Source organism: Pteropus medius, unplaced genomic scaffold (assembly GCF_902729225.1).
Source record: "Pteropus medius unplaced genomic scaffold, Ma_sr-lr_union100, whole genome shotgun sequence".
NCBI lineage: Eukaryota > Metazoa > Chordata > Mammalia > Chiroptera > Pteropodidae > Pteropus > Pteropus medius.
Genome location: NW_024350319.1, coordinates 24,035,404 through 24,062,788, shown reverse-complemented (window position 1 = coordinate 24,062,788; position 27,385 = coordinate 24,035,404). Strand labels below are relative to the sequence as shown.

At 35.4% G+C, this 27,385-nt stretch overlaps 1 long non-coding RNA gene across 1 annotated transcript in view; it reads right to left on the bottom strand.

Moving 5' to 3' along the window:
• Nucleotides 1-1,596: 1,596 nt before the first annotated feature.
• LOC120583355 (uncharacterized) overlaps nt 1,597-27,385 on the bottom strand; it is a 36,356-nt gene continuing 10,567 nt past the window's right edge. The window contains exon 2 of the long non-coding RNA XR_005647775.1: nt 1,597-4,475. This is a non-coding gene — a long non-coding RNA (uncharacterized LOC120583355). The remainder of the gene's footprint in view (nt 4,476-27,385) is intronic.

Here is a 27,385-nt window from a genome sequence, read left to right as displayed (position 1 = left end):
TATTTGATGTAATGCTTGTCTTTGAAATTGTGAGTAAATATTTGACAGGGTCTATCAGTTAAAGTTTTGGGGCCCTAGACTCAGACAGACCTGGGTTAACCATTCATTGGTTAGTTGGCTTTTCTATACCTCAGTTTCTTCAACTGTAATATATGGATTATAACAATGCCTTCCTCAAAGAATTGAATAATGAACTTATAAGATGATGCTTGAAAAATACTTAACACAGTGTCTGTCTCTTTACAGACACACCAAATAAATGTTAGGTATTTTTTAAATGTCTGTTGAAATTTTTTTTTGACATGGCCTCTAGAGATCTCTTTATTTACTAACTAAGCTGCAGTCTCCCAATGGAGCCTGTGGGAGACTATTTAAAAGTCATTACAGAGTTCGTTTTTACCAGCTCCAGTCTTTGCTCAGTGTGCATGCTTGGCTGGACTCATGCTTCTTCCTCTCTGTTGAATTTTTATGTTTGACACCTCCTTAGGGGACAGTTTTATATCAGGTGTCATTTCAGATCAAGAAGCCAAATTTTGTGACTGCTTCCATACACTCAAGAGCAAGAACACAGCTGAGCTGACTGTTCCTACTGTCAGTTCCCAAAATAGTGACCCAACCTCCAATGCCCAAAGGAGCATAAACCACAGACTCATAAAAAGGGTACTCCTGGGAGGCTAAGCTTGGGATGTACTCTGTGAAATATTCATATTTTTCATTGCTTTGTAGATTATGTCTAACCCCCTGCATGGTTATAAAAGAATTTGCAGCACATCTCCATCCTTCCATAAACCAGGCCAGCTGCACAGCTGGGAATGTTTCTGCAAGACGACAATGGCCGACAGGGACTTCGGCATAGCCAAGCCCTTGATACAATCCTCCCCTCAGCTTTTCCCTGAAAGATGCCCTTGAGTCTTCATTCTTGCTCAGTGTCCTGTGAAAGGTATCGAAGCTGCCATCACCTGATCTCACTGTTTCATTAGCGCCCGCACCCGACCTGTCAGTTGACTCTTCCCTGCTTTTTACCTCATAAACAAAGCTCAGCTCTCCCTTAGGCTGAAGAAGGGGTAATAGTTGAGGTTAGAACAGGGGTCAAAATCAACGGGGGAATCCAATTACTTTTTTGGAGAGGTAAACCTGATACAAATTCACCAAAGGCAGGTATACTGACCTGTGCTCAAGGTGGGGGAAATCCCAAATGGAAAACAAAAGGAAAACCACGAAGCAAACAACTTCGAAATCTGTTTCTCATAACTAACATCCTGGCACAATTTAGAGAAATGTCAAAGCATAGTATTTGTACTTATTAGAGCTCATGAGCTCCAAAGAGAGTAGGGAAAGGAAGAACTGAAAGACCTTCTTAATATTGAAGTAATTCTTGTGAAAAAAACTAAAAACTTCATGTCTTCTGGCTGGGATGTGACACGTTCACGGACACTGAGTTCATACTGCTGCATGTGTTTCTATTTTAAAAACAAAATGAAAATAGCCTAGTACTTCAGGCTTTTCTCAAGCAAATTGTTGAAGCAGTTTAGACTGTTCTCCTGAGAGTGACTTCTTTCCTTAGACATTACAGACAGAACCATTATAGCACAAAAATTCACTGTAAGTCATGTATTTGGTAGTTTTCTGTAGCATAAAAGCAGTTATAAAGATTAACAAAGAACTAGTTTTAAAGAATCAAAATAAATCTTTCATTAGAAATCTCTAAAAATAGAGAAGAATAATAGTAGTGATTCTGATAATATTTTTTCAGAGGGTGACAGATCAATTGTTGATAGCATTAGTGAACTTCATTCCTAGTTATTTTGACATCGGCATATTGCATCAGCATTGTTTTCCTCATACCAAAAGATAGCTTATAATTAATTGTACACACAACAGGTATTTTTTTCACAGGTATATTGAGTGCTGAAAACAAAGCAAGATGTTTTTGTTGGAGTGGATTAATAGGAGAAAAAGTTTCCCTTTAAAATATCTCTTAGAGATAGAGGGATGATGAATTATGTTTAATTATTCAAGTATGGAATTTACCCCAATGGTCTATGAGGAGATTCTAGAGGTGAAAGAGAGCAAAGTACCTGTGAGTATAAAGCCCAAAGTTCAACAGCTAGCTCCTCTCTGCCTTATGAACTTCTATCATCTTCCTGATGATAAAATGTTGAGAAGATAAACTAAAAATGTTAAGACCACATTTTGATGCTTGGGGCCAACTTTCTTATTAGAACATATCCTGCCTGAGAGATAGAGTTAGGGATTTGGGCACACAGTATTAGGCAGCAGGTGAACCCAGGTAAGACAAGTGACATGGCTTTTTATTTAGAGCTGTGAGTTAGGTCCTTTTTCCAGTATCCTCTTACTGTAGCCTTTGTGATCTTATAGTAAAGTGAGCATAGAATTTCACCAAATCTGGGGTGTTCCCATGTTTCGTTTCTTTGACTTCCTTTGAGGCTTCATGATACTTTTGTTTCAATGCATTTTTAGTGGCTGAGTTAGGTTTCTAAGAGCTATTAGGTACAGAGCTGAAAATGCATCTTGCAGAAGTAAATCAAGGACACAATTCAGGAAGTAGCTCTCCATACAGTTACATTATTCATTCAGTCAGCAAATATGGAGTGAATGCCTACTATGTGTCAGTCACTGTTCCAAGTTCTGGAGATATACTACAGTGAATAAAACAAAAACACACAAATATCCCTGCTCTCTTAGGCTTTATGTTACAGTATTGTTATTATTGATCTTTAACTATAATAGATATTTGTTTAAACAAATAGGGTTCTCTTTTTCACTTGGCCAGAAGTCTGGATATAGATCATCTGGGGGCTTATACAGCAGCTCGACCACATCATGGAAGATTTAGGCTCTTTCTATCTTAATTAACACTTTGCCATGTTTAGCATGATGCTTATTTCTTGTAGTTCCAGGGTAGTTGCTGCAGGTCCTGGCATTATGTTTGTACTCACAGCAGGGAGAAGAGGAGACAGGTGTGAAGCCAATTATGTCTACACTTTATTTAAAGAGAAGAAAATTTTCACAAAAACTGCACAAGCGTGTTTTATTGACCAGAACTGTGTCACATGACTACCCATATCTGCAAGGGAGGCTGAGAAATTGAGTATATAGTATTTACAGCCCTAATAGTGAAGTCAATCAAGAAAAAATGGAGTTGGGAATAGGTGTCAAGTTAGCTAACCTATGGTGTAGATCACAATGCTGATTACAAAAACAAAACAGAGAATCCAAGGCCATTTAAACATAAAATTGGTTGATTTTTGTATCTGCTATTTTTTTAATGAGTGACTAAACGCATGAATGCCTTTTCAAAGTATATAGTATCCTGCATGTAGAAGCTTGAATAATTGAATAAATGAATAAATGACTGGTCTGATGCAACTGGCAGATGCCAAAGATTTTCTACAACTCTACAAGGACAACTGTTTGACCATATGACTTAGTCGACTGCTTATTTCAGTGCAAAGTATTAATATGCCTGAATATACCTTTAACTATCAAAGTTAACATGCTCTTAAAAATTCCATTCAATAATCATTTATCAAATGATGGCTATAAGCCAAGCACTACAGTAAGCATGGGAGATACAAAGAAAAATAAGATAAGATTCCTATGCTGAAAGAGCGAATCGTCAAGAATGAGAAAAAGATAAGCAAAGGGTTGCATAGGATACTAAAGTGGGTCGCCTACTCCGCCTGGAGGAATTAGAGTTTTCACAAAGATCTGTGTATGTCTTTTTCATGATGTGTGGAGAGGGGGACAAAAATAAAAGTAAGGGGGAAGAGGCAGAGGGAGGCTTTTTCAGGCAAAAGAAACAGCATGTGAAAGTCACAAAGGCATGTGAGTACACAGTAAATATTTTGGTACGGTTGTGTGGAATAGTAAAACATTAATGGATGCTGCAATCAGTATACCTGCGTTTGAATCCCAATTCAAGTTCATCCATGTTGCAAGACCTGTTAAGCTCCTGAACATCTCAGTTTCCTCATCTCTAACGAGAATAAAAATATCTCCATCATAGGGAACTTGGGGGGTGACGTGCACAACATCGGCTACAGTGTTCAAGAAAAAAATGTATTCAGTAGCAGTAACTGTTGTTGTTATCATTATCATCTTACTATCAAGGCTAGAACATTGTCTCATGAGAGGAACAGAAACAAGGAAAGAGAAGTCAGCAAGCATAGGTCAGGAAGAACACACATCAAGGTGTGGTGGGTTGCAGAATATGTCTACAAATTCCTCACAGTCCTTCCATCGCACTTCTTTGCAATGTGATGTTGCCGTTCCTCCCATCAGGAGGTGAAATCTATTTCTGTTGTCTCTCAAATCTGGGCTGGTCTTGTGACTTATTTTGACCAATAGAGTGTGGAAGAGGTGACATTTTGCTGGCCTTAGGAAGCATTTCCGGCTCTCACTTTTACTTTCTTGGAATCCAGCTGCGTCATGGGAAGATCTCAGCCAACCTGCTGGAGAGTCACAGGGAGGAGAAATGAGCACCCCAGTCGAAAGCTCCAGGCAACTGTCCTCCAGGGCCTGCCAGTCCCTACTTGACCTACGACTTAACCACAAAACACATGAGGGAGCCCCACAAATACCACAGGGAGCCCAGATAAGCTGGCAAACCCAGAATTGTGAGCAAACATGTAGTTGTTATTTTAAGACTCTGATTTGGGGGTGGTTTGTTATGCAGTAATAGATAAATGAGAGAGAAGCCTAAGAAGAAGTCTTACTTTATCCTAGAGATGATGAAAAATTATTGAAAGATTTTAAACAAGATAATTCCTCAATGGATTTTTATTTTAGAAATTTCACCCCAATGCCAGCAGAGAGGATATGCTAAATAGAATGTTACTGAAGATAAGGGATGGAGCAATAGTTAGGTAAAACTTTATAAAGATTTGGAAGATAAGAGGAGAACAGCAAGGATAAGCAACTTTCATGACCATGAAATCCTAGAAAGGTTTAATGCTCTGCAGGATCTTGAAATTCTTAATAATTTTGAAAAAGGAACCCGCAGTTTTATTTTGCACCCTTCAAATTATGTCACCTGTCCTGAGAAAAGAACTAACAGTAACAGCTCCAGGCCCTCCCTACATGTCAGTGTAAAACAAACCTGATACAGTATATTCTTGATTTTGGCAGCTTTGACTTGTGCAAGGCCAAAGGGTTGAAGTATCCAAGTTTGAGTCTCTCAGTAGCAGTCAAGCTTTGATTAGTCCACCGCTAAAATTAGTGGCAGTTCTACACAATAGAAACATCAAGAATAGGAAAAGCATTTCTAATCTTCTCTCATAAAAGCAGTCTGAATGGCTTTGAATGAGTCAAGCTCCTTCAGCTTCCTCATTCATGAAATAAGGTGATAATCCTGTCCCTACACAGCTCACAGGGTTGTGACAATTAAGCAAACATGTAAATGAAGCACTTTGAATTCCCCACAAAGGAATGCATTCGACTAAATAGAATTACTAAAAATAATTCTAGTAACAACAATAATCCTCATGCAGTGTCCTTTTGAGGTGACTATGACTGCATACTCTAGAATACTCAGAATCAAAATGCCTGATACTTTTCTAAGAGATAAAGAGAAGATAGTAAATAGATAAACACTCGATCTGGCAAGATATGTGTTAACATGGCATTAACTCCCTTTTGTTTATTAACACAGTCTCATAGTTTAAATTGTCTACATACATTCATTCATTCTTCAAACATTTATTGAACATTCTTTATTATGTACCAGACACCATGTTAGGTTCTGGGAAGGAAGAATCAGCAAGAATTCTTGCCCTCAAGAAACTCATAGTATGTACACTGGAGACTGATACAAAAAAAAAACAACTAGAGGATAACGTGTCAGTGTTAGAACAGAGTCATAAACCAAGTGTTAGTGGAATACACAGAAAGGATTTATAGTGGATGGAGGAGAGAATGAGGGCTTTCCTGAGGAAGTGTTAAGTTGCTAGGAATTAATTTTGTCATGTTAAGAAAAAAATATAAGCACTATAGAATGAATTTTCAAGATTGGAAAATAAGTCCAAACATGGAAAATAAGTCCAAACATGAAAAATAAACTCACACTGATAATGTTAAATACATATGGGCATTTTTATTATTATTTTTTTTACTACCATATTGTTTTTTTCTAAAAAGCTATTCTGGATTCATTGTGTATTTCTTCATAATTTAATACTGAGTTTCTGTGTGACCTTGGCAATTCACCTAAATATCAATGAATATTCTGAGTTTCTTAAACCTCTGAGCCTCAGTTTCTTCTAAAAATGAGAGGCTTAGAAATAGATAATGCATTAGGTGAATTTAAGATAAAAAAAATTCCAACCAATTGATTTTTAAATGAATACTTCAGGACTTACATTTGTGAAAATGTTAGAAATTTCAATATGGCTACTCTGGGAGACTGTCCTTATATTCCAGTAGTGTTATCATTGTTCAAAATATGTTTTGCAAGTATATTTGAAAGTGATTTTTTAACTTGAGGAGTTCAGTGGGAACAACCCAAAGAATGGAGGAAAATTTCTCCGCGGAATAAGAAATCTCTTTGGAAATTGGAAATCAGGGTTTGCATTAAGCTCTATCTCTACCTTGCTGGCCCTCAATTTCTTCACGAATTAGGTCTATGAGCATGTACCCTGCCTAGCCTAAAGAACCACAGGGAGGTTCAAATGGTAAGGTTATGTGAAATTGTTACCATGAAGCATAATGCAAATATCTTCCTTTCAAGATGAACTTGACTTTGTATCTGAGCCAAAAGTCATTTAGAGTAAATGTCAAGTAAATAGAGCAGATACTATTTTAGAATGAGCAGTGATTTTTGAGACTGACTTTTTATTCAATTTGTATGTAGGTCCTGAAGGTAACTCAATGAAATGACTTTTTAGAAAGTACAATGGCTTCTTGTTAGTCTGAAGATACAGTATCCCCAGATTTCTTTTAAACATTACCAATTTAAAAACAGTCATGACTTATAAAATGTGTTTTTATATATGATTTCTAAAAATGACCAATGATGGAGATAAGTGTTGCAATTAATTTTTACAAAGGAGTACGCTGCTCCCCAAAATCCCGACGATAATTTGTAAGGACTTTAACCATTTTAAAATGCTTTGCATAAACCATTTGAGCCTAATAACAACACTGCGAGGTATGTTTAAATTTTATTCTCAGTTTACAGATGAGGAAATGAGGATTATCTGTAAAATGATACTGGACCAGTTGTTAACCTTGAGACTTAAATTAGTCACAGGGAAGAGTTTCAGTCTCACAAATCCCGAAACTGGAGTCCTCCCATGCTCACGCACATATTTAGACTACTAAACATCTTCTTTTCACTGATGAATTTATTAAAGCTATGCCAGGCTTTTCTGGGTGTCTGGGACAACCACGTTTTCTTGCCCCCCTCGAGACACCAGTGATCAGGGTTCATGACATGTTTTAATTCATTGGGAAGGGGTGGGACGGTTTCCTATCCAAAGTCTTCACCTGGTGGCCATGTGGCATGTTGGTAATGGACTCTTTTTGAGGGTCTATAGCATGGCTAGAAACGGACATTTGACTTGCCTGTTCCTGACCTCTTTCTTCAATTGCGCTTAGCTTTGGCCTTGAAACCGGGCGCCTGTAGTTAGAACTCACACCGCACACTAAAATATTCGATGAGGTGGAGTCCGGGACGTGCTTCTGGGCCCAAGCTCTACTTCGTCCTTCTCTGGTTTGGTAGCTTCACCTATAAACTCTCTTGTCTTCCTTTCCACTCTCATTCACTTCCTCCTTTTGTCACACACTCTAAGTGTCCACAGATGTCAAGTGTAGAAAAAGACATGTGGTGTTAATGCTTTAGTGCTGGCACAAAGGCACTTCCTGAAGAAGATATGACCCCTCGCAGAGTTGTTTTGTAGGCTGCCCTTCTATATTTATCACTGCCCAGTGCTGATTCCTGATTCAAATAGTCTGACAACTTTTGAGCTGGCATGATGCCACCCAAGATATCAGTCAACGAGCCATCTAGCCATATCAAGTGCGGCTGTTAAGGGCAGGAATCCTGGCCAGGAATTTCTAAACTGCTGTCTGTGAAGAGGTTCTATGCACTTTGGCTGGGGAAAACTTCCAAAAATAAAAACTAGATACCGTGACCATTTGTTTGGACTCTGTAGAAGAGTTATTAGTCACAGGAGGAAGGGACAGGATGGCAGAGAACACGACATGAAATTAAATCTAATTAATCACTCTGACAGGTAGACAAGAACTGAGCCCACCCTTCCCAGAACAATCGTTGGAAATCTAGAAAATGGGGCTGGGGGTGGGGAGAATTATTCCAAAGAAATAAATACAGTTTGGTACAACTACCAAACTGTATTTATTTCTTTGGAAATTGGAAAGCCCAGATGAAAATAAGTGCATGGAAAGTAAACAACGTAGTAATCTGAGGAGAGTTCCCACTCTTTCTTAAAATTTAGATGGAAGAGGATCAGAGTGAAGTTTGATTTAATCTTTATAATTACTTACTTCCCATAATTTTTGCTAATTAAGACCTTCCTGATAGGGGAGCAAATTCATAGCTCTTTTAAATTGGAGCTCTGAGTGGCTTTGAGGGTTATGACCCTTTGAAGGTTGTAATGTCACTGGCGGGATAGAGGTGGCGGGGGGGATATACTTTTTTAAGAGCAGACGCATTTGAGTGAAACAAAACTGGAGTCAATCTCTGCTTTCCTACCAGGAACATTTTCCTTGTCTATGCCTCTTTACCCATATGTCATAAAATGATAATAGTAATACAACTTCATAAGACCGTTATGAAGAATAAATAAGAAATGAAACATAAAGAGCTGCATGGCAGTTAATAAGTTCTCAATAAATATTAATGAATCTCTAATTGATCTCCTATATGCATGAATCATATAGGCTAGGAGTTTTTGTCTTTGCGAGTTAAATATTCTTGTGGCTTTTTGTGACTGTTTTTTCTTTCTTGATCTCATGGTGGTGCACTAAAGACAACTTGTACTGGCTCACAAGGGCCAATCGTTACATTTTTAGGAATATTGAGATCTGGTTGTTAAATACTGCCAATTTTTAAAAGATGGAAGGAAACATGATTACATTATATTTAAAAGAAAACTGATAAATACTTAAAATGTATCGCTTACTAATTATTTTACTGCATTTTCCTATTTTCTGTATTCTTGAGGTTATATGTGTCTATTTTATCTGTATGGTAAAAATACTGTGTAATGGTGAGCTGCAGTGCATTTCTTCCCTGCTCGTGTTCAGTGACATCCTCTAATGGCTTAAAACTGGTCAAGTGGCTTGAAAACAGACATCCCTCTAGTGGCTTCTCTAGGCCATGGCCCTGCAGTACTAGGCAAATACTATTACTCAAGACTTTTTCCTAAAGAGCCAACTATTAAACATTTTAACAGCATACAACTGTCTCTGACCATTTAAATATGCAAACCAGTTTAAACAAATGGCTGTTTTCAAAATGAAGTGTTTATATACATACGACCTAAATTGAACCACTTCCTATCTTATATCATCTGTTTCATTTATTTATGTTACTTATTTAAGTCTTATGTGAACTTGAGGTTTCGACATTTTTGATCACTCTCTATGAAATGATCTCCAAATTCTTAAAGTCTATTTTCCTCAGAGACCTGCACCACATCTAGCTTTTACATATTAGGCATTTCATAAATATTTGTTAAAATAATGAAATATATACCAGTCATAGTTTTATCTTTATTAATTTTACACATAAAAATTAGATTATGTGAGGATACATTGAAACTTATTCTGATAAAATTATTTTGCTCTGTGGGATCCAACTTTTAAAAATGAGTCAAGCATACTACGTATCCCAATTATAATTCTTTCTTAAAGTAAAATAAAAAAAGCCAAACAAAATTTCAATTTTTAGCGAAAATGTAATTTCTATAAAATCTGACACGTAATAAACTTTTAAATGAGTATTCTTTGTTCATTTATGAAATATTTGATTTCTTACTGGTTATTTTTTAAATATTGGAAAGTTTACCTATTTGTGACCGTGGGGAATTACCAAAATTCTTAAAATTATTTGTCTCCAACTATATAAAGATAACTTTTAAAATAAAAATATTAATGTGTAACTGTGCCTCAATGCTGATTTGGTTTTAAAATAAATATTCAACCCAGAGTCTAGCACAGATTGGAAATGGAATGAAATAGAGAAAAGAGACAGATTTACCTTCGGAAGACTTGGGTTCAATACCTGCTCATCATTTATTGCTATCATCTTGGGCCAGAAATCCATTAATCTAGAAATTTATCATAACGTACTATGCTAACATACCATAGAGTGTTGTGAGAATTATACGAGGGAGGCTGGCATACAGTAGATTATTTAATAAATATTAATTTACTCTGGTATTATTTATTGGTGAAACATAAGTCCAGAACAACTGGTAATTAAAGAGTATATGCAAGTGAGAAAATCCAGAAGACCAGATTTCTTTAAAATAATTCACTTCCTTAATTTTGTCAGAATAAAAACATTTGTCCCTTAATTCAATAATCTGATGTCTCCAGGCACCTTTTTTTCTCCTTGATTATTGCCCACTATCTACAAAAACAAATTTTAGACTGTATTCTCCCTGGACTCTTTTACCCAGCCTCCAGAGTCCTCCAAAATCCTTCATTCTGCTCTTTCTTATCTACTCCAGTGATCCAGCCTGAATGCTCCATTCCAGCCAAGCCTGGTTCTTATTCTTTGATTTAACCACGCTCTTGGGTCTCTCTCTCTCTCTTTCTCTCTCTCTCTCTTTTTCTCTTTTCACCAAAATGTCATTCTCTTCACTTTCCCATGTAGGAAAATAATGATAATCTTTTCAGTCACAATCATTCTTCCTCATTTCAAGACTTCTTAGTGATCTTAACGCCTTCAGGGCTCACTCTTGATTTCCTGACTTCGAGTTCCCGAAGTCTCTGTTAACGACACCTCTCATTGCTGCACTGGTTTTTCAGCCAACTGACATGAATATATCCATCTCATCACCTAGAGGGCAAACTCCTTGCATAGTTTTGGTTTTCTGTAACATCCTTATCATCTGTGCCTAACACTGTGCTAGACAAACAATGTACATTTAGTACATACTGGGATCTGTATATGTCTGGTGCCCAATTAATTTCTTTCCTCCTCACCTATTTATTTCCTTTCTTTATCCTTGTGTAGATTTGAGAGAAAAATGGCAGTCTGGGAGCCCAATATTCTAGAAATATCTGGTTTTCATTTAATATAAAACACTGAACCTCTGGCTGTTCACTAGATTAAAATAACATAAGGTCACTAAATACTTCTTGAAAGTACATGAAGCAAAACATTTTCCTACTAGTGAGTAAAAGATACTTTTTGCTTATACGAAGAATCATAAAAAATGAGTTATACAAAAAAAATCTAAGACCAAGATTGATAAGTCAATTTGTAATTTTATGTTTATTCAATTGACTCTCTTTATAAATAATTGTATATATCTTTAATTTACTCAGAAACCTTTTGAAATTGAGGCTTGCCTCAATTTTCATTTGAAAGAATAAAGGAATATATCTCTAGTGAACAGAAGAAAACTTAAAATTTATACTTTTTTATACTCAAATCCTCAAAATAAATTACAGAGTACTATGGTAGAATTGGGAGAGGTAATTACTGTTCATCAACTTATACGTGATTACATTTATTCTCTTCCTTTCTAGTTGATTTATTTTTCAGGCCCCACAGGTTCTGTTTAATTTAGGCTATTTGGTATTCTTTCCCCTTATAGCCCATCCTCTCATCCCCAATCTTGAGAAAGCCAGAAGGGAAAATGAGAAGAAAGGAAAACAGAGGAATGATTTGCAATTTTCTTTTTCACTGAACTTTTTTCTTTTTCCTTTCCTCTTTCTTTCTACTAAGCCATTAAGATAATCCTTACAGAAGTACTATGAGTACCCTTTTTAAAGTATGGCTTGCATTTTCTGACACAATACAGTTAAAGGAAAAATGCAATAGAACTAAAGTAAACACAAAGTCAAGCAGATCTGAGTTGGTTTAAAAGAAAATAAACATGTAAAGAGACAAGAAAAAGGAGAAATTTAATGTTATACAACACTAACATGATAACAGAAGATACATAGCCTTATTATTCAGGCACATCCCTCTACAGTTTGCTTACAACTAACTTCAAGGATCAAGACATGTGTCTCATTCAAAAAAGTTTGTCCAAGACTGAAAAACAGTTTGTGGAAGAGCATATAGGAAACATGGGATTTGGTAAAATAAAAATTCAACTGGCTTTGAACACGGAAATTTTTCATAGCAGATTGAGAAAGCATCTTTAATTGATAATCATCCTCGTGTTTATGGAAATAGAGTGAAGAAACCGCTTGTACTTTGCAGACTTTATTCTGTCTGATCTGATCAGAAAATCATGAGCATGTCCTTTTATAAACATGAGGATTACATAGTAGTTAGTAAGTAGTCTCAATGGGGGTGTCCAATGAAACATAATAGAATGAAAAATTCTGTTGTTATCATTTCTGCTTGTTAATTTCCATCGCAAAGCCCCATATTTTATTTTTTGCTTTGCACTAAGAATAAATTAAGTCAAATTGCTTCAAACAAGTCAGTTATTCTAAGCATATAAGTGAAATAACAAAAAGATCCCATTGTTACAGGTTCTCCCTCTGTCTGATTTCCCTTAATTTTGTTTTTCTCACTTTCATCTTAAAAAAAAAAAATCATATACTCTTCTGCTTTATAAATGTCTCTGGCTTCATTCCTATTTCCTGACAATTTGCATCTATTTTAAAATGAAGTTTTGGCCCATTTAGAAGTAAATTTGGCTTACTGACTATTTCTATGCCTGCCATGTAAATTTAGAACAGAAACTCAAATAGAGGCACTTAATGTTTTAGAAGAAAATGCGAACAGGAAGAACCTCATCTAAAGCCCCTTCGTTTGACTTGTAAATAGAAAATGAAGCAAATCCCTTTACTCTCTCTTCAAATAAAGGCTGGTAAAGAGAAAGACCCTTGGCTACAAATTTAATCAGATTTTTCAAAAGACCACCTCAAAGCTCGAGGTGGGTCTTTGTGTAGGTAAAAGAGCAGCCATAAGAAATCTATAGTTCATCCTCAGGTTGTTTGCTTTCCAGTCTCCTGCTTTTGGCTTACTCATTTAATCCTCATATATAATGTCAGTCTCCTTCATTTTGTTTTAAAAGGTTTATTCATACATAAGAAGCATCACACTTAACTATAAAATAAAAGAAAGCTACCTTACAATATCCTGCATTGTTTTATTTTTTGATTAAAAGGAACATGTAAATCAGAAAATGTTTTATTAATTTTTGGTGTCTTTTTTTTTATAATTTAATAAGTACTTCAAGTAGAAAAAAGTTTAAGGTATAAGACATTTAGAGAGTACAACAAGGAATTAAGTTGACCTCTGATATCTAGTTGAATTTCATAAACAATAGTTTCTGGAACCTGGGCATATTTTTAGAAAGGAATATAACAAAGGAATCCTAACCACTGAAAATCATGAGCATGTCCCATTTATAGGTATCTTTGATCTGTCTGAAAACAAAGCTTCAACTCAGCTTTTTTTTTTTTTGCTGTCGCCTATCAGCAGAACCATGAACTCTGTTAGAATCTGTTCTTACTATATACATATTTACTTATTTTATAGGTTTTTCTTGAAGGAAACATTTTTCTTTCATTATTAAGTCATGGTAATCCTATCTATTTTACTCCACATGAGTATATATAACAGGACAATATTGCCTTCACCCCACCAGCTCTGAGCAACAGGCTCTACTACAGGCCCCCTTCAAATGAGTCATCAGTTTCTTCTCAATATGTGTCATAAATTGCTAAATTCTTTATCATAACGTGTGTCATCGGTTTAACAACTTCATTTCATTGAATTCTTTGACTTTTCTGTTTTTCACTAACTAGAGTAGAAAACACTGGAAACTTAGTAAACAGAACAAAACAAATAAGCAAACGAACAAACAAAAAGCTATGATTAGGCCTTGATTCAGTGGTGTTTTGCATTTTGAACGAGCTTGCTAACGTCTCATCTTACGAAACACCATAAATATTGCATTACATTCATCCTTATATATACTCTTTAGCTCCTCTCAATCCTCCTTGCTGTTATGTTTTTCCTAGATTTTTTTAAATACGGTCTAAGATGTTCTTATAGTTTTACATGAACAGATTAGAAAATTTGTAGAAATGCTTGAGTCTTACAGAAAAGGGAGACATTTTGAAGTGAAAGGAATTTTTTACTAATTTAAAGAAACAGAAGTCCTTTAGACAATTATCCAACTGTCTAAGTCTTTTACACAATTGAAGTGTGGTTCTCTTAAAAACCATTTATATTAAAGCCTTCATTTACTACATATCACATGGGTGCTAATAAAATGTCCCTTGCCTAATGAACAGCTGTTATTATTGGTTAAGCTGATTGAAATGAGAGAATTATGACCAGCTGCAAAACACATTCACGAGTGACGAGAGAAACTAGCAGCTGGTATTTGACTTGCTATAAATATTTTTAATTAAAATTTGCCTCCTGGTTTTCAATTTGTGTAATAACAGGAATTTCAGTTAGTTACTTTAATGTCAAAAGGATGTCTTTCTAGTCAGGAATAGCTTTTTAACTCATGGTAACAATAACTATTAACAATAATGGTGGCATTTTGCAGTATGATAAAAAAAAAATGAGCCATATAGTGAAACTCTCATTCTTTTCTAGACCTGCACCCAAGAATTTCAAAGTTTTATTTGTTTACTTTTAAAACTTGCATTTCTAGATAGAGTCCTTGCTACCTATCAGGAATTCTTCTAAAGAGTGAAGATAGCGAGTAGATGTATCTTAGAAGTACCGAATGGGACCTGCATTAAGAAATGTAACACACACACACACACACACACACACACACACACAATACCCCTCTCTCTCTCTCTCTCTCTCTCTCTCTCTCTCACTGAAATTCTGTCTTGTTGGCTTATAGAACTCTCATCTCACTCTCATCATTTCAAATTCTCTTATCTCATTATCCACTTGCTCGCAAACATTGATGATTTCTAGAATCTAATTTCCCAGTCACCTTTACTCTGCATCTCTCCTCAGATATACTCAGCTTCTTCATTGTATTAACCATAATCTGTATATCAATGATGCCAAAATCTTATTCTCTAGCCCTACCTCTCTCCTGAGCATCTGTTATATTTATTCTTCCTAATTTTAAAGCCTATATCTCTCACATCTGATGAAACCTTTCTGTTTGTAATTCACTAATGGCACCTTTTCAGTACCTACTATGGTCATTGAACACCCCACGTGTTTGAGTCACTTTCTGAGGCTTTCTCACATTTCTTGATTGATCAATATCCTGCTCTGGGCCTCCCTCCTCCTCCTCCCTTTTGTGGTGGCTCTGTGATTTCTGCACCCTTTTCATTTTTTGGTGTAAAGCTCTTTGATGCTAGGGAATTTAAAAGAGTTTCTGCCGGAGTGAGGATCTGAAGTATCTCTTGAGTTTGATTGAACTCAATTTGATTAACATATTTCTGTATAGTTCCTGATTGCATTTATCTTTACTAAAATTTTGCAGCTAACGGTCAGATTAAAAAAAAAAAAAAAAGTTGCTAGCATGAAATTTAGAGTCCTCAATGACATGTCCCCTGCCTAACTTTTCTATCACTCCCCATTTCATACTCCAGATAAATGGTACTGAATTATTCAAGTCTCTCACTCATAAGCCTTCAAAAATGTAGATTAAAAATGACACTCCAGTGAAGTCTTCCATGGAATCGTCCTTATCCTCTATGATCTCATGACTCTTGATCATGTACCTATATAACATGTATTCTTAGGAGTCTTTACATTAAATAAAAAAATTGTGAAAAAGAGAATTTTTAAAAACATCCATAGCTTTTATTTTAATGAAGTGGACACTTTATTAGTGAAAGTAAAAGATCTTGCCTCTTATATATAGATGTTATTCAACCCAAACCATTTATTCTCCTGGAAAATGATGACATGTTGGGAGCAATCCTTATTGGTTTACTTAATTTACCTTCAGTGACCTAATACTTCTGTTTTAAATATCTTCCTAGATAAATAGTTATTATAATGTATGATCAATAAATCTGTCGTTACAATATAAATAAGCTTTTAACACATTTATTTATGAAGAAATTGTATTTGAACTTTTCTTAGTGAGAACCAGAATTTAGAGATGAATCTATGGATCTGGACATATATTAATAAGCACATGATTGAGAATTTGCTTGCCTGTACGGTTTCTCAGCACTGCAGGGGAAAAAGAAAAAGTTTCACAAAAAAGGAATTTTCAATACAGTCTAAGTTTCGCTGTATTCAAGAAGTAATCTAACTTTCTAGTTCTGTCGATAATGCAGACCAATCAAAATAGGTGGAAACACTAGACAAAATGTAACACAACCTGCAGATAAGTCTGTGGGCGTGTGCACACGTGTGCATACACACACCCATAAATAGCTGATTTTTTAATTGAAAGAAATTCCAAATCATCAGAAGGGAAAACTTATAGCCAATGTGTCAAATTTGTAATCTGACACCTCAGAAAATCCTAGTTGACGGGATTTTTAATGCCCAAATTAAGACTGCAAATTTGAACCTTGGTTGTGAACTGAAATATCATAATTGAAATGCCTTTACGTATGCATGGAACATTGGAAAAGCTGCTAGATGAGTGACAAGAAAGTTTGTCTTGGCCTAAAGTTGAGTGGGAAAAAATGTTTTATTGGAAAGCTTAAGAGTCTATGTCATATACTGATATGGACTCCAAATGTATGTCATTAGCTTTTCATAGGATTCCTTAGGTTGAATAATAGCAACGATGTGATTCTGAACCAATGAACACCTTGAGGCAACCAGCAGAAACCAATATAAAACTGCTTTGTACCAATAGTTTAAAAAAAAACCTATAATGCTCAGGACTCCCAGAGCAGAAAAAAATCCCAAACTGAAAATGAGTTCACAATAGGGAAAACAACCAACTATATAAGTAACATTTGTTACTTGAGGGAAAGATAGTACACACATCCATTAGGAGAATTAACACTCTATAAGAACTTGAGCTAAAGAACAATCTGAAAAAGACTATAAAATAAAATGTTTAGGGAGGGTGGTTCCATAGTGGAGTGGTTAGCACGTCTGCTTTACACACAGAAGGTCCTCGGTTTGAGCCCCAGGTGGAGCCACAGACCATATCCCAGGTGCGCCTGGCCCCGGGTGCAGGTGCAGGGAGGTGATGCTCTGCCTGCAGAGATCCAGTTCTTAAGGGGAAAATGGCAACGGCTGGGGTGGGGGTATGGAGTTAAAGGGATAATAAAATAAATAAATAAATACAATGTTTAGTGTATGCAAGAGAAAAAAGGACTAGAAACCAAGACCAAAGAATGGGATATTTAAAAGAGAAAAGACAAATATGAAAAAGAACCAAATAAAACTTACAGAAATGGTGCGACTAAAAAGGGAAATAGTGAACTGGAAGACAATTCTAAGGAAATGGCTCAGAATGAAGAATAGAGACATACAGAGATACCAAATACCAAAGTGGTAAGAGAAATGAAGTACAGAATAAGAACAATAGAACTCAAAAATTAAAAAATAAAAATAAAAATAACAGAACTCTAAAGGGAATTTCAAAAAGAGAGAAAAGAAATAGTAGAGAAGAGATAATAGTTGAGGAGAAATAGATAAAGATGTTTGATGTTAATGAAAATATGTATTTACAGACTGAAAACACATTGGTCCTAAATTAAGAAAGCAAAATCCATATGTAGATATATTGTAGTGAAACTAAAAAGATCATAAAAGTGAAGAGAAATTTTAAAAAGCGACAAAAAGAAAAAAATACAGATTATCTACAGAGAAACAAATATTAGACTGATAGTCATATCGCTATCAGCAAAAATAAAGGCTGAAAGACAACTGAATAATATCCATAAATGGTAAAAAAGAAAAAAGTAAACCTAGAATTCTCTACCCAAGGGAATTTCTTCAAGAGTGAGAATAAAATAAATCATCTAAAGAAGGCTGAAAGAATTACTCAAAGATATATTTATTTCGCTGAGCAAGAAATTGAATCAATAGAGTTTGAGAGTGGCAATAATGTACAAACAAATGAGTAAATATGTAATTAGATCTAAATAGCTATTGAATTCAAACAAATACATATATATGAATGTGTGTTATATGTGATTAATTAGAGGATATTTTAAAACAATACATGATATATCTGTTCAACATTATATTGGATGTCCAAGCCAGCATGGTAGGAAAAATAAATAAAAGGTGAGGACTGGACAGAAACAAACTGCCATTATACCAAGACTACAGTATTGGTTATGTAAAAATTCCATGAGAATCTACAAATTAATATAATCAATAAGAGGGTTCTGAATACTTGTAACATATAAGATTAATATATAAAAGTTACTTCCATTCCTAATTTTATCTACAATGCAGAAAATGTAATTTTCAGAGATGTCATTTAAAATAAGAACACAATACTAGATAACTTATAATACCTCTTAAAATGTACAGAAGTGTGTGAAATGTTGTGGAAGGATACTAAAGAAGATCTAAATAACTGGGAAGGTTATACCAGTCTTATAAATAAAAAAAATTAATATCTTAAAGGTATCAGTTTCTGCCAAATTAGTTTTAAATTCATTGGCTAACCACAAAAATTCAATAGCTGTGTGTGTGTGTGTGTGTGTGTGTGTGTGTGTGTGTGTGTGTGTGTGTGGGAAGGTATTAGAAACAGATTCCAAATATTTAATTAATGAACAAAGGCACAAGATTAGCTCTGGCAATTTTTTTAAAACAGGGATAAGATACAGAAAAATCTAACTACTAGATAATGGTGTTAGTACGAGGATAGCTAAGTAAACCAGTGAAACAGACTAGAAAGTCCATGTACGGAAACATGATCTATGACAGAGGAGGTATTACAAAGCCACAGGAAAGGACAGTTTAGTCAATAGTCTTGAGACAAATGGTTTTCTATTTAGAAATAATACAATTTGATTTCCACTTTACACTATATCTCAAAGTCAATTCAAGATGAATTAAGATAAAAATGTAAAAATGAAACCATGAAAGCTTTAGGGGAAAAAAATGAGAAAAATTTATGATCACTTTTATGGAAAGAGAATTTTTAAACAAGACACACTATATATACATATGTTATATATGTGAGAATTTTCCAACTCCGGATGGTATTGTCAAAATTAATTTAAAGGCAAGTATTTGTAAGAATTGGGTATTCTAAAATTCTCAGAAATATAGAAAGTAACTCAAATGCTTTTCGAGTTCATGTGATCTGAAAATATTCCTTAGTAAATAAAAGCTAGCTTAAGTTTGTTAGTTTAAGTAACAAACTTGGTTTATTTAGCCTGGGTGTTACAAAAATAAGTCCATGTTAATAATTTACTTTTATGTCTATTAAAATGTTTCCAGAGGTTATAAAATGTTCAAGCTAAAGAACATAAATGTAATACTACTTAGATTTCAAAAGACATTGAGATTTTAAGAGGTAAAATCTCAATATACGTAGGAAAACTTCTAGGGTATATCATATGGGTAAACAATGGTTGTAAATTAACAAATAGTCCAGGCTATGGGAAACCCAAGAGAGCCTGCTCCCTGGCACCCCATTTTCTTGTTTTTTACATTTCTTCATGCATCACAGTGCATTTAAAGCTGGACTTAGAAGAAAAAACTTATGAGCTGATTATTATTGAAAGGAGACATCTTATGATATTGCCAAGGTTTGATAGTCACTTCAAAAAAATGCCAAGTTGATAATCTCTTCCTCTCATAGCAAACCCCCAGGAGACAAAGACTTTAGATATTGTTTTTTGGGAAAGGACATCAAATTAAAGACACTCTCTCCTATCTCATTGGAAGAGACCTTATGCAGTGCCTGACTGTGAATGGATATCTACTCCTGTCTACAGACAGCAATGACTCAATCGAGGCCAAGAAGCTGCTGACACCAGAGGCAGACGCTGTCCCAAGACATTGACTAGGCTTGTATACCTGTGGATTAACATTGAACTCAGAATCCATTTTGTTTGACTGTCTTTACCTGTCTGCTAATAGTATTAATACTTGTTCTTTGGGTTTTACTATACAGTCCAGCTGTTCGTGATTACTGAACACGTATAACATAAGTTAATACTCTTTTTTTGGCTTTTGTAAATGTTATACTAGATGCCAAATTCAGAAAAATGAGACAGAAGGCAAAACTTGGATTATGATAGTTTACAAGATAGAAATGAGCCAGAGCGGTTTTTCACAATGAAGGCCGTAAGACCTGACTGCCTTCCATTTACCTGCCTTTAACCTTTTGAGAAAATCACCTTAGCTCAGATCCCATGGTTATGGTATTGCTCCATCCCAAATGGTCAACAGACAATTTTGATACTGAGACTTCTTAGGAATAAGCCTTCCTAGCACTGTGAGATCACAGTATCCTACCAAAAGATTGGTCATCAACGCATCCTTTGGATTGATTTATGACCAAAACAGAGAACAGTGGACAGAAAATAAAGGAGGTTATATGGAAAGTAACCTCACAAGTCATCTGATAAATTCCTATCTGGGCAGGTCATGGTGGGTAGTCATGCATCAGGCCTATAATTTCTTTAGTAAAAGGCTTATCTTTGCCTTAAGTAAGCCCCATCCATTGTTTCTGTGCATCTAGGTTGACACACCTTTGAAATGCCACCTTTTAGACCCCTCAAGAAAGCACATAGTCTTAACTACTCTGTAATGCAATCTCCACGTGACCACCCCCAAGAGAGCACATAATCTTGACTCTCCTGTAATCTCATCCCCATTTTGCTTCCTCTCACCTCCATGTAAACTTCCTTACTTCCCTCCTTAATTTCAAATGCATAAAAGAAGCTACCAACCTGTGATCCTCCGGAGGATTTGAGATCTTGCTCACTGGCATATGTTGTCAGTTTGGCACAAATAAACTCATAAAAATTCAGAAGAAAATTTTTAAATAAAACATAAAATTTGTAAATCATAAAGAGTTTTACAAATTTAATTACATTAAAATTTAAAATGTCTTTTCATCAAAGGATGCCACAAAAAAGTGAAAAGAAAAGCTACATACTGGCAGAAGTTGTCTGCAACACAACATAATACTATTTTGTGACTATCTGATTGGTAAAATTCAAAGGCTGAATATCAAATGTTGATGAGGATGTATATTGAGTAAAAAAGCATGTTGTTAAAAACGTTCAAATAATACTTATATAAATTAAAATTATACAAAACAATACTGTATGCTATTATGGGTGTATGCATATCATATGTTATAAAAGTGTAAAGATATGCATGGGAAAGACACTTGCCAACCTTGGAACAATGATGATCACTGAGCGTGAAGGGTTAGGAATTCTGAAAAACAATATGACAAAATGATATTTCAGGTAGTAAGTGACAATATTTGATTTTTTCTGTACTTTTCTGTAGGTTTAAAATATTTCATAATTAAACAAAATTAAAACATTGACTTTAAAATAAATTACATTTATATGCATATGTGTGTATATTTGATTAATTGGGGATATTTAAAAACAATGTATGATACTTCCATTTAACATCATATTGGATCTTTTTTTAGAAACAATGGAAAAATTATTCTTATAAAAGAGTCTTTATGCCTTAATCTGGACATATTACATATATTACCTAAGCATTAAAGCTACACTTGGTAAACAACCTTGATCATTAGAAGAATAAACAAACGGTTTCAGCCCTGTTAAAATCTGCATGACTGTGTGATGCTCTCTCTGAAGATGACGAGGGTACAGAAGATGATCAGGATGGAAATGGAAATTGGAGGCAGAGACATCTAGTTTCCTAATAGCAACTGAATTACAGAAAATGTTAAAGGGCACAGGCATAACTCATTGATATCAGCCAATTCAGCATAAAGCACAGAGCTGTGGATGGCTGAGTTGGAGAGATTTCAGTTTTCACCGTTCTATTTTAAATGGGGATGCAGAGGAGCACATAAAGAACAGGGACATTCAGTGGTTTTTGTCTCGATCACACCCTGCTGCCTCTTGCTTGGCATTGAGGCTAGCAGCCTCCCACACATGCTAAAGAGGCGCCTGGATGGGCTTTTCCTATTCACTCACCATAAGCCAGATTTAGGAATTTGTTTCTATGCAGCCCTGCCTCAAAAGTGCTGATGGCACAGCTGATTAAAGATGTGGTCTGGCTGAATAAAAATTACGGCTGACCCGGTTTTCTGCCATTTGGCACAGACTCTCAGGCCCTCTCTGCCAGATGCCCCCTCTTCTGCAGCCATTGTCTCTCTCACAGCACCTGGCAGAGAAAGTCATGGCCCTTCTGAATTCCCTACTCCTTGTCCTGTGTTGACTTCCGGGATAGCCATTACCATTTGGAATGTCACACATGTCTTCCGAGTTCTCTGTTTATGGATTCGGGGCTCCTTTAGGGCTAGAACTACATCTTCAAGAATATGTGTGTAACTTGCTCAAAGTGGATCTATGCTGTTTTTGGAAAAACATATCTACTGAATAGATACAATAAAAAAATTCTAGCATTTCATATAAAAAATTATTTATTCTAGTTTAGTGATCCTGGAAGAAAAACACATACCCACACACATGCAGACACACATACACATGAGTGTGTGAACATATTTTTCAAATTGCTCTTTTTCATATGAATGTCTGTTATATCTTTCCTAAATCAATGTAGTATTCTATATTACTTTTTAAAAAGTATTCTAAATTGTAACAAATCTTTATTATTTAAAGATGAATGTGAGTTTTGGAATTAGCTGAGATACGTAGAGTTCATTTTAATCGCAACATAGCAAAACTATCACGTGGGATCTCACAAATCTGCCAAAATTCTTTTTAAAATGTATGCATTCCTCCCTATCTTTTCAGATAAAGTGTTTACTAAGAACATCTACACCAGTCTGGGACTGCTTAACTCTGGACTCTTTTACAAGGAAGAGCATTTATCTATTTTTTTTTTTTTAATTTGTAACCAAACAAAATTAAGACAATAATAGATAAAGTAGTACCTCAGAATATGTTAAATGTCACCAAAGTGGCAGATATAAGCTTTTTATCAAAGTTGAGGTTCAGAAAGTTGTAATTCAGTATCTTCAGGAAGTTCCTTATTCGTCCAGCTCTGCAATGACAGAATCTGAAATCATGGTTTTATTCTCTCTCTTTATAAGAGTTTCTGGCTAATCACAAGCCTGCCTGGAGTAATCAAGGACACCTGTTGAGCTCACTTCTCTTAATTTATATTCATCTATAATTATATTTCATGTTTGTGGACAATGCATGCCAATCGACTACAGCCTAAAAATTCCAAAGAAAGTCTGTTGTTGACCAAATAAGTAAAATAATTTTGGTTAAATTTATTTTTATAATTTTTTGTTTAGGTTATTGTAAGAGTATTAGCCTATTATTAATAAAATGCCTAGGTTCTATCTGTGGGGTCGGCAGAAACCCAAAAATAGCTCATTGAGAATTGATGAAATCTGTTTACTGTTCTGCGTTTCTGCTTTTTCCTGCTTGAGAATGTTAGATTTTAATGAATAATTCAATGGCTTGAATTTAATTCCCACACCACTGCTATCCTACTTATACAAACCAAATGATACTAAAAAATAAATAACAATGAGAATCCAAGCAATTTGAGGTCTTTTCATAATGCTAATAATACTGTAGCCGAAAACGAGTTCTGGAAACTCAAAAAATAGTATACAGAGACATTGGGGCTTATGCTTTAATAACTTACATTTGGCCCTTCAGAAATGTAATGTGATTAAAAAGTTGCCTGTGGAAATTCTTTTCACCTCCTTTTATAACATTCATTCAGTTGATTATTTTAAAAATGTTTATTACACACTTACTAGGTGCCAAACACTGTGCTTGACACTTGGCAAAAGTATTCACTGCCTCTAAGGAGATCCAAGGACTTTAAGGAGTCTAATGGGCTTACATTTGTTTCATCTACTAAAAAATGTTACTGATGACCATTGACTCATAAAGACTGATAAAAGTTAAACACACAGAAATAGAGGCAAACCTTCGAGGTAAAGCTTCTATCATGACAATTATAATTATTATAATACTTGGAAATTTAACTGTATACAATATGTCTTTGTCAGTTCATGCTGCTATAACAAAGTACTGTAGATTGAATGCCTTTTAAACAACAAGATTTAACTTTTTTGTGGTTCTGGAGGCTGGAAGACCAAGATCAGGAAGCCAGCATGGGTGCAGTTCTGGTGAGAGCCCTCTTCCAGACTGCAGACATCTTCTTGTATCCTCACCTGACAGAAAGAGAGTGAGAGAACTCTCTGGGTCCCCTTTTATAAGGGCACTAATTCTATTTATAAGGACTTCACCCTCATGACCTAATTACGTACAAAAGGCCCCGCCTCCTAAAACCATTACATTTGAGAATAGGATTTAAACATAAGATTTTTGGAAGGACACTAATAGTCAGTCCATTGCACAATATATACAGTCTCAGGAGGTAATTGCTGTTATTACTCCTTTATACAAATGAGCAAACTGAGTATTACTCAAGTCCTATAACTTGTCCAAAATCACACCACCAGTAAGGATTTAAGCAAGGATTTGAACCAGGTAATTCAACTCTAGAGCCTACAGCGGTGATGTTTTCAAAACATTTTTTAATAACACACAAAGAATTTCTCATATTCCCAGATGTTTACATATCTGAGAAATGTCTTCTCTACAGGGAGAACTTTTAAATATGCCCCATGATATGTAGCCTGTGGCAGCCTTGATTTTTTTAAAACGTGTATTTTCAGTCTCAGACTCTATCCCTCTGAATGGGACACAGCACCTCACCATTGAATTCAGAGTGGTCACAACTCTGGGCTTCTCAAAACTAAGAGTATTTTTATCTGGTTGAGACAGGTTGGTACTGGGGGCTTCGTTATATTTACTTTAAATATTTCAATATTTATTGGTCAAGATCTCATGCTTAAAAGATAAAATGCTATGAAAAAACCAAGATGATTTTACACCACCCAAACACACATGTTCCGATTAATTTCAGGCTCCTGCTAAGTACACCAAGGCCGCCCTAAAGTTTCTGTAGATGACCCTTTGATATATGATCAGCATTGTTAGTGGAAGTTAATCATTTGGGATGATATTCATCTGTGAGAAATAAGAACCCAATAAACATTTAAAATATCAGGCTTAGCTAGCATCTCTAAAATGTAATCAAAGGACTAAATTTGTTCTCTTTCTGTTCTATCAACCTTAGTGACAACTTTCATCCTCATAGAATCATGATGGCTGCTATACTTCCAGCCATCACAAGCATGTTCCAAGCAGGAAGAATGGGGAAAAGCAAAGCAAACAGAAGCCTGGATAGTCCCCAGGGACTTCCATCTACAACTCATAGGCCAGAATTGAGTTACATAGCTACTTTTATCTGAGAGAAAGGCTGGGAGTTGAACTTAATCACTTTCTAGCCTCGATAGTAGGGAAAACAAAAGGTTTGGAAAAGATGTTGAAAGAGCCATACTACGACATCGACTACAGAAGTCATTTGCCTATTTACCTCAGAAACTATGGAAAACATAGGAATGTTTCTACGTCTCTGTGTATGTGATTCATCCCTTATTTTGGTAATGAAAGGTTAGGAAGAATAATTTGGGGATTTTGCTAATCCGCTTAGTTAGAGAGAAAATGATAGGGTACAACCTTTCGAGGTGGCACCTTTGAACATGTGACAGATCACTGTGAACCAGAGTTGTATCACTATTTGGTGCATATAAAAAGAGGAGGCTTTGGAGAAACAGAAAGACCATACAGGGGCTACAGGAACCTAATTCCCAGAGCATTTCCAGGAGAGGTTATAGAGCATCTCAGGATTCCGAATTGGAGCTTCACAGCTTCCACTCTAGGGATGTTTAAAAACTTAATTATTGTCTGCACTTAGTCCCCAAGAAGCCCTCAAATTATCCTTTCAGAGAAACACTTTGAATATGTTACTGGGATTGTCGAGGTTTAAATAGAATTATAGCACCGTATCACTGGAAGGAAACTTTAGAATGTATTTAGTCCAAGCCCTCTTACTTTCATCTGAGGAAACTGAAGCCTAGGAAATAATTTGTCCTGGGATACCCAGGTGACAATCATTTTGGTGTCCTTTTCTATTCTACCAGTTGGAAGAAGTAGGAACCCTCCTACAGTGTATTGCCATAGCACTATGTACTTCCCATATGTAACACTTAACTGCAAATATTTGTTTAGTATCCTTCACCTCTTCCCTGTATACTCTCAAGCAGGCAGGGACTATGTCTGCCTCATTAAATGGATTACTTCTAGAGCCCAGTATAACTTTGGGGATAGAGTAGACACTTGATGTATTTTTATGGAATGAATAAATGAAAGGCCAGATGGTCTGAAAGATGCTAAGGACAACCTGATAGAGGTTGTAATCTTTTTTCACAATCATCAGCATTGTCAAGGTCATTATTATCTATGTCATCAACAGAAATTGGGTAACCAATATAGTATTAGACTAGGAAAATTTTACTACCTATTCCATTCCCAATGCCCTCGTCACCCACTTTCCCAGGACTAAGGAGCGTGTTAGTCCCTCCTGTTCGTGAATCTGTAGGTGAAGGGAAACATACTTTCAGTAAAATGTCCCATTCTCTAAGATACTGATTACCCAATAATGATATAGATCCAGAAATTCTGAGTTGAAATTGAGTCAAACATATACTTTTAAGTGCAAAACTGAAGAGATTGCAATAGTATCTCTCATGATAAATCTTAAGGAAACTTTCTTAACTGTCTAGAATGGTATGGAATATATAACCAGTTTATATAGTCTCTCACCTTATATCCTATATCCAGCTGAAGTCCAGTGACAAAAACACCTTATATTTGCCATATCATTGGAGTCTGCTGTATATCTTACATTTTCAACTGTTTACTTTTGAGACATGGTCTGTGTTTCTAAGGTTATACAGATAATTGTTTTAATTTCATTTAAACAGAGATCCTGTCTGGAATGCTTGGGACTAGAGGACACCCATAGGCTGCAGACTGTCTAGTCAGCAAGGCATGTGAGTAGCTGGAAATCTGTCATTTGTTACCCCAGGTAAGAATGCATTATAGGAAGAAGAATCACTTCTTGTTATTTATAAATCTATTTATACACCCTTATGTTCATGGCAGGATGAGACACCATAAAATTAGGAATGATACAGATTTTGAA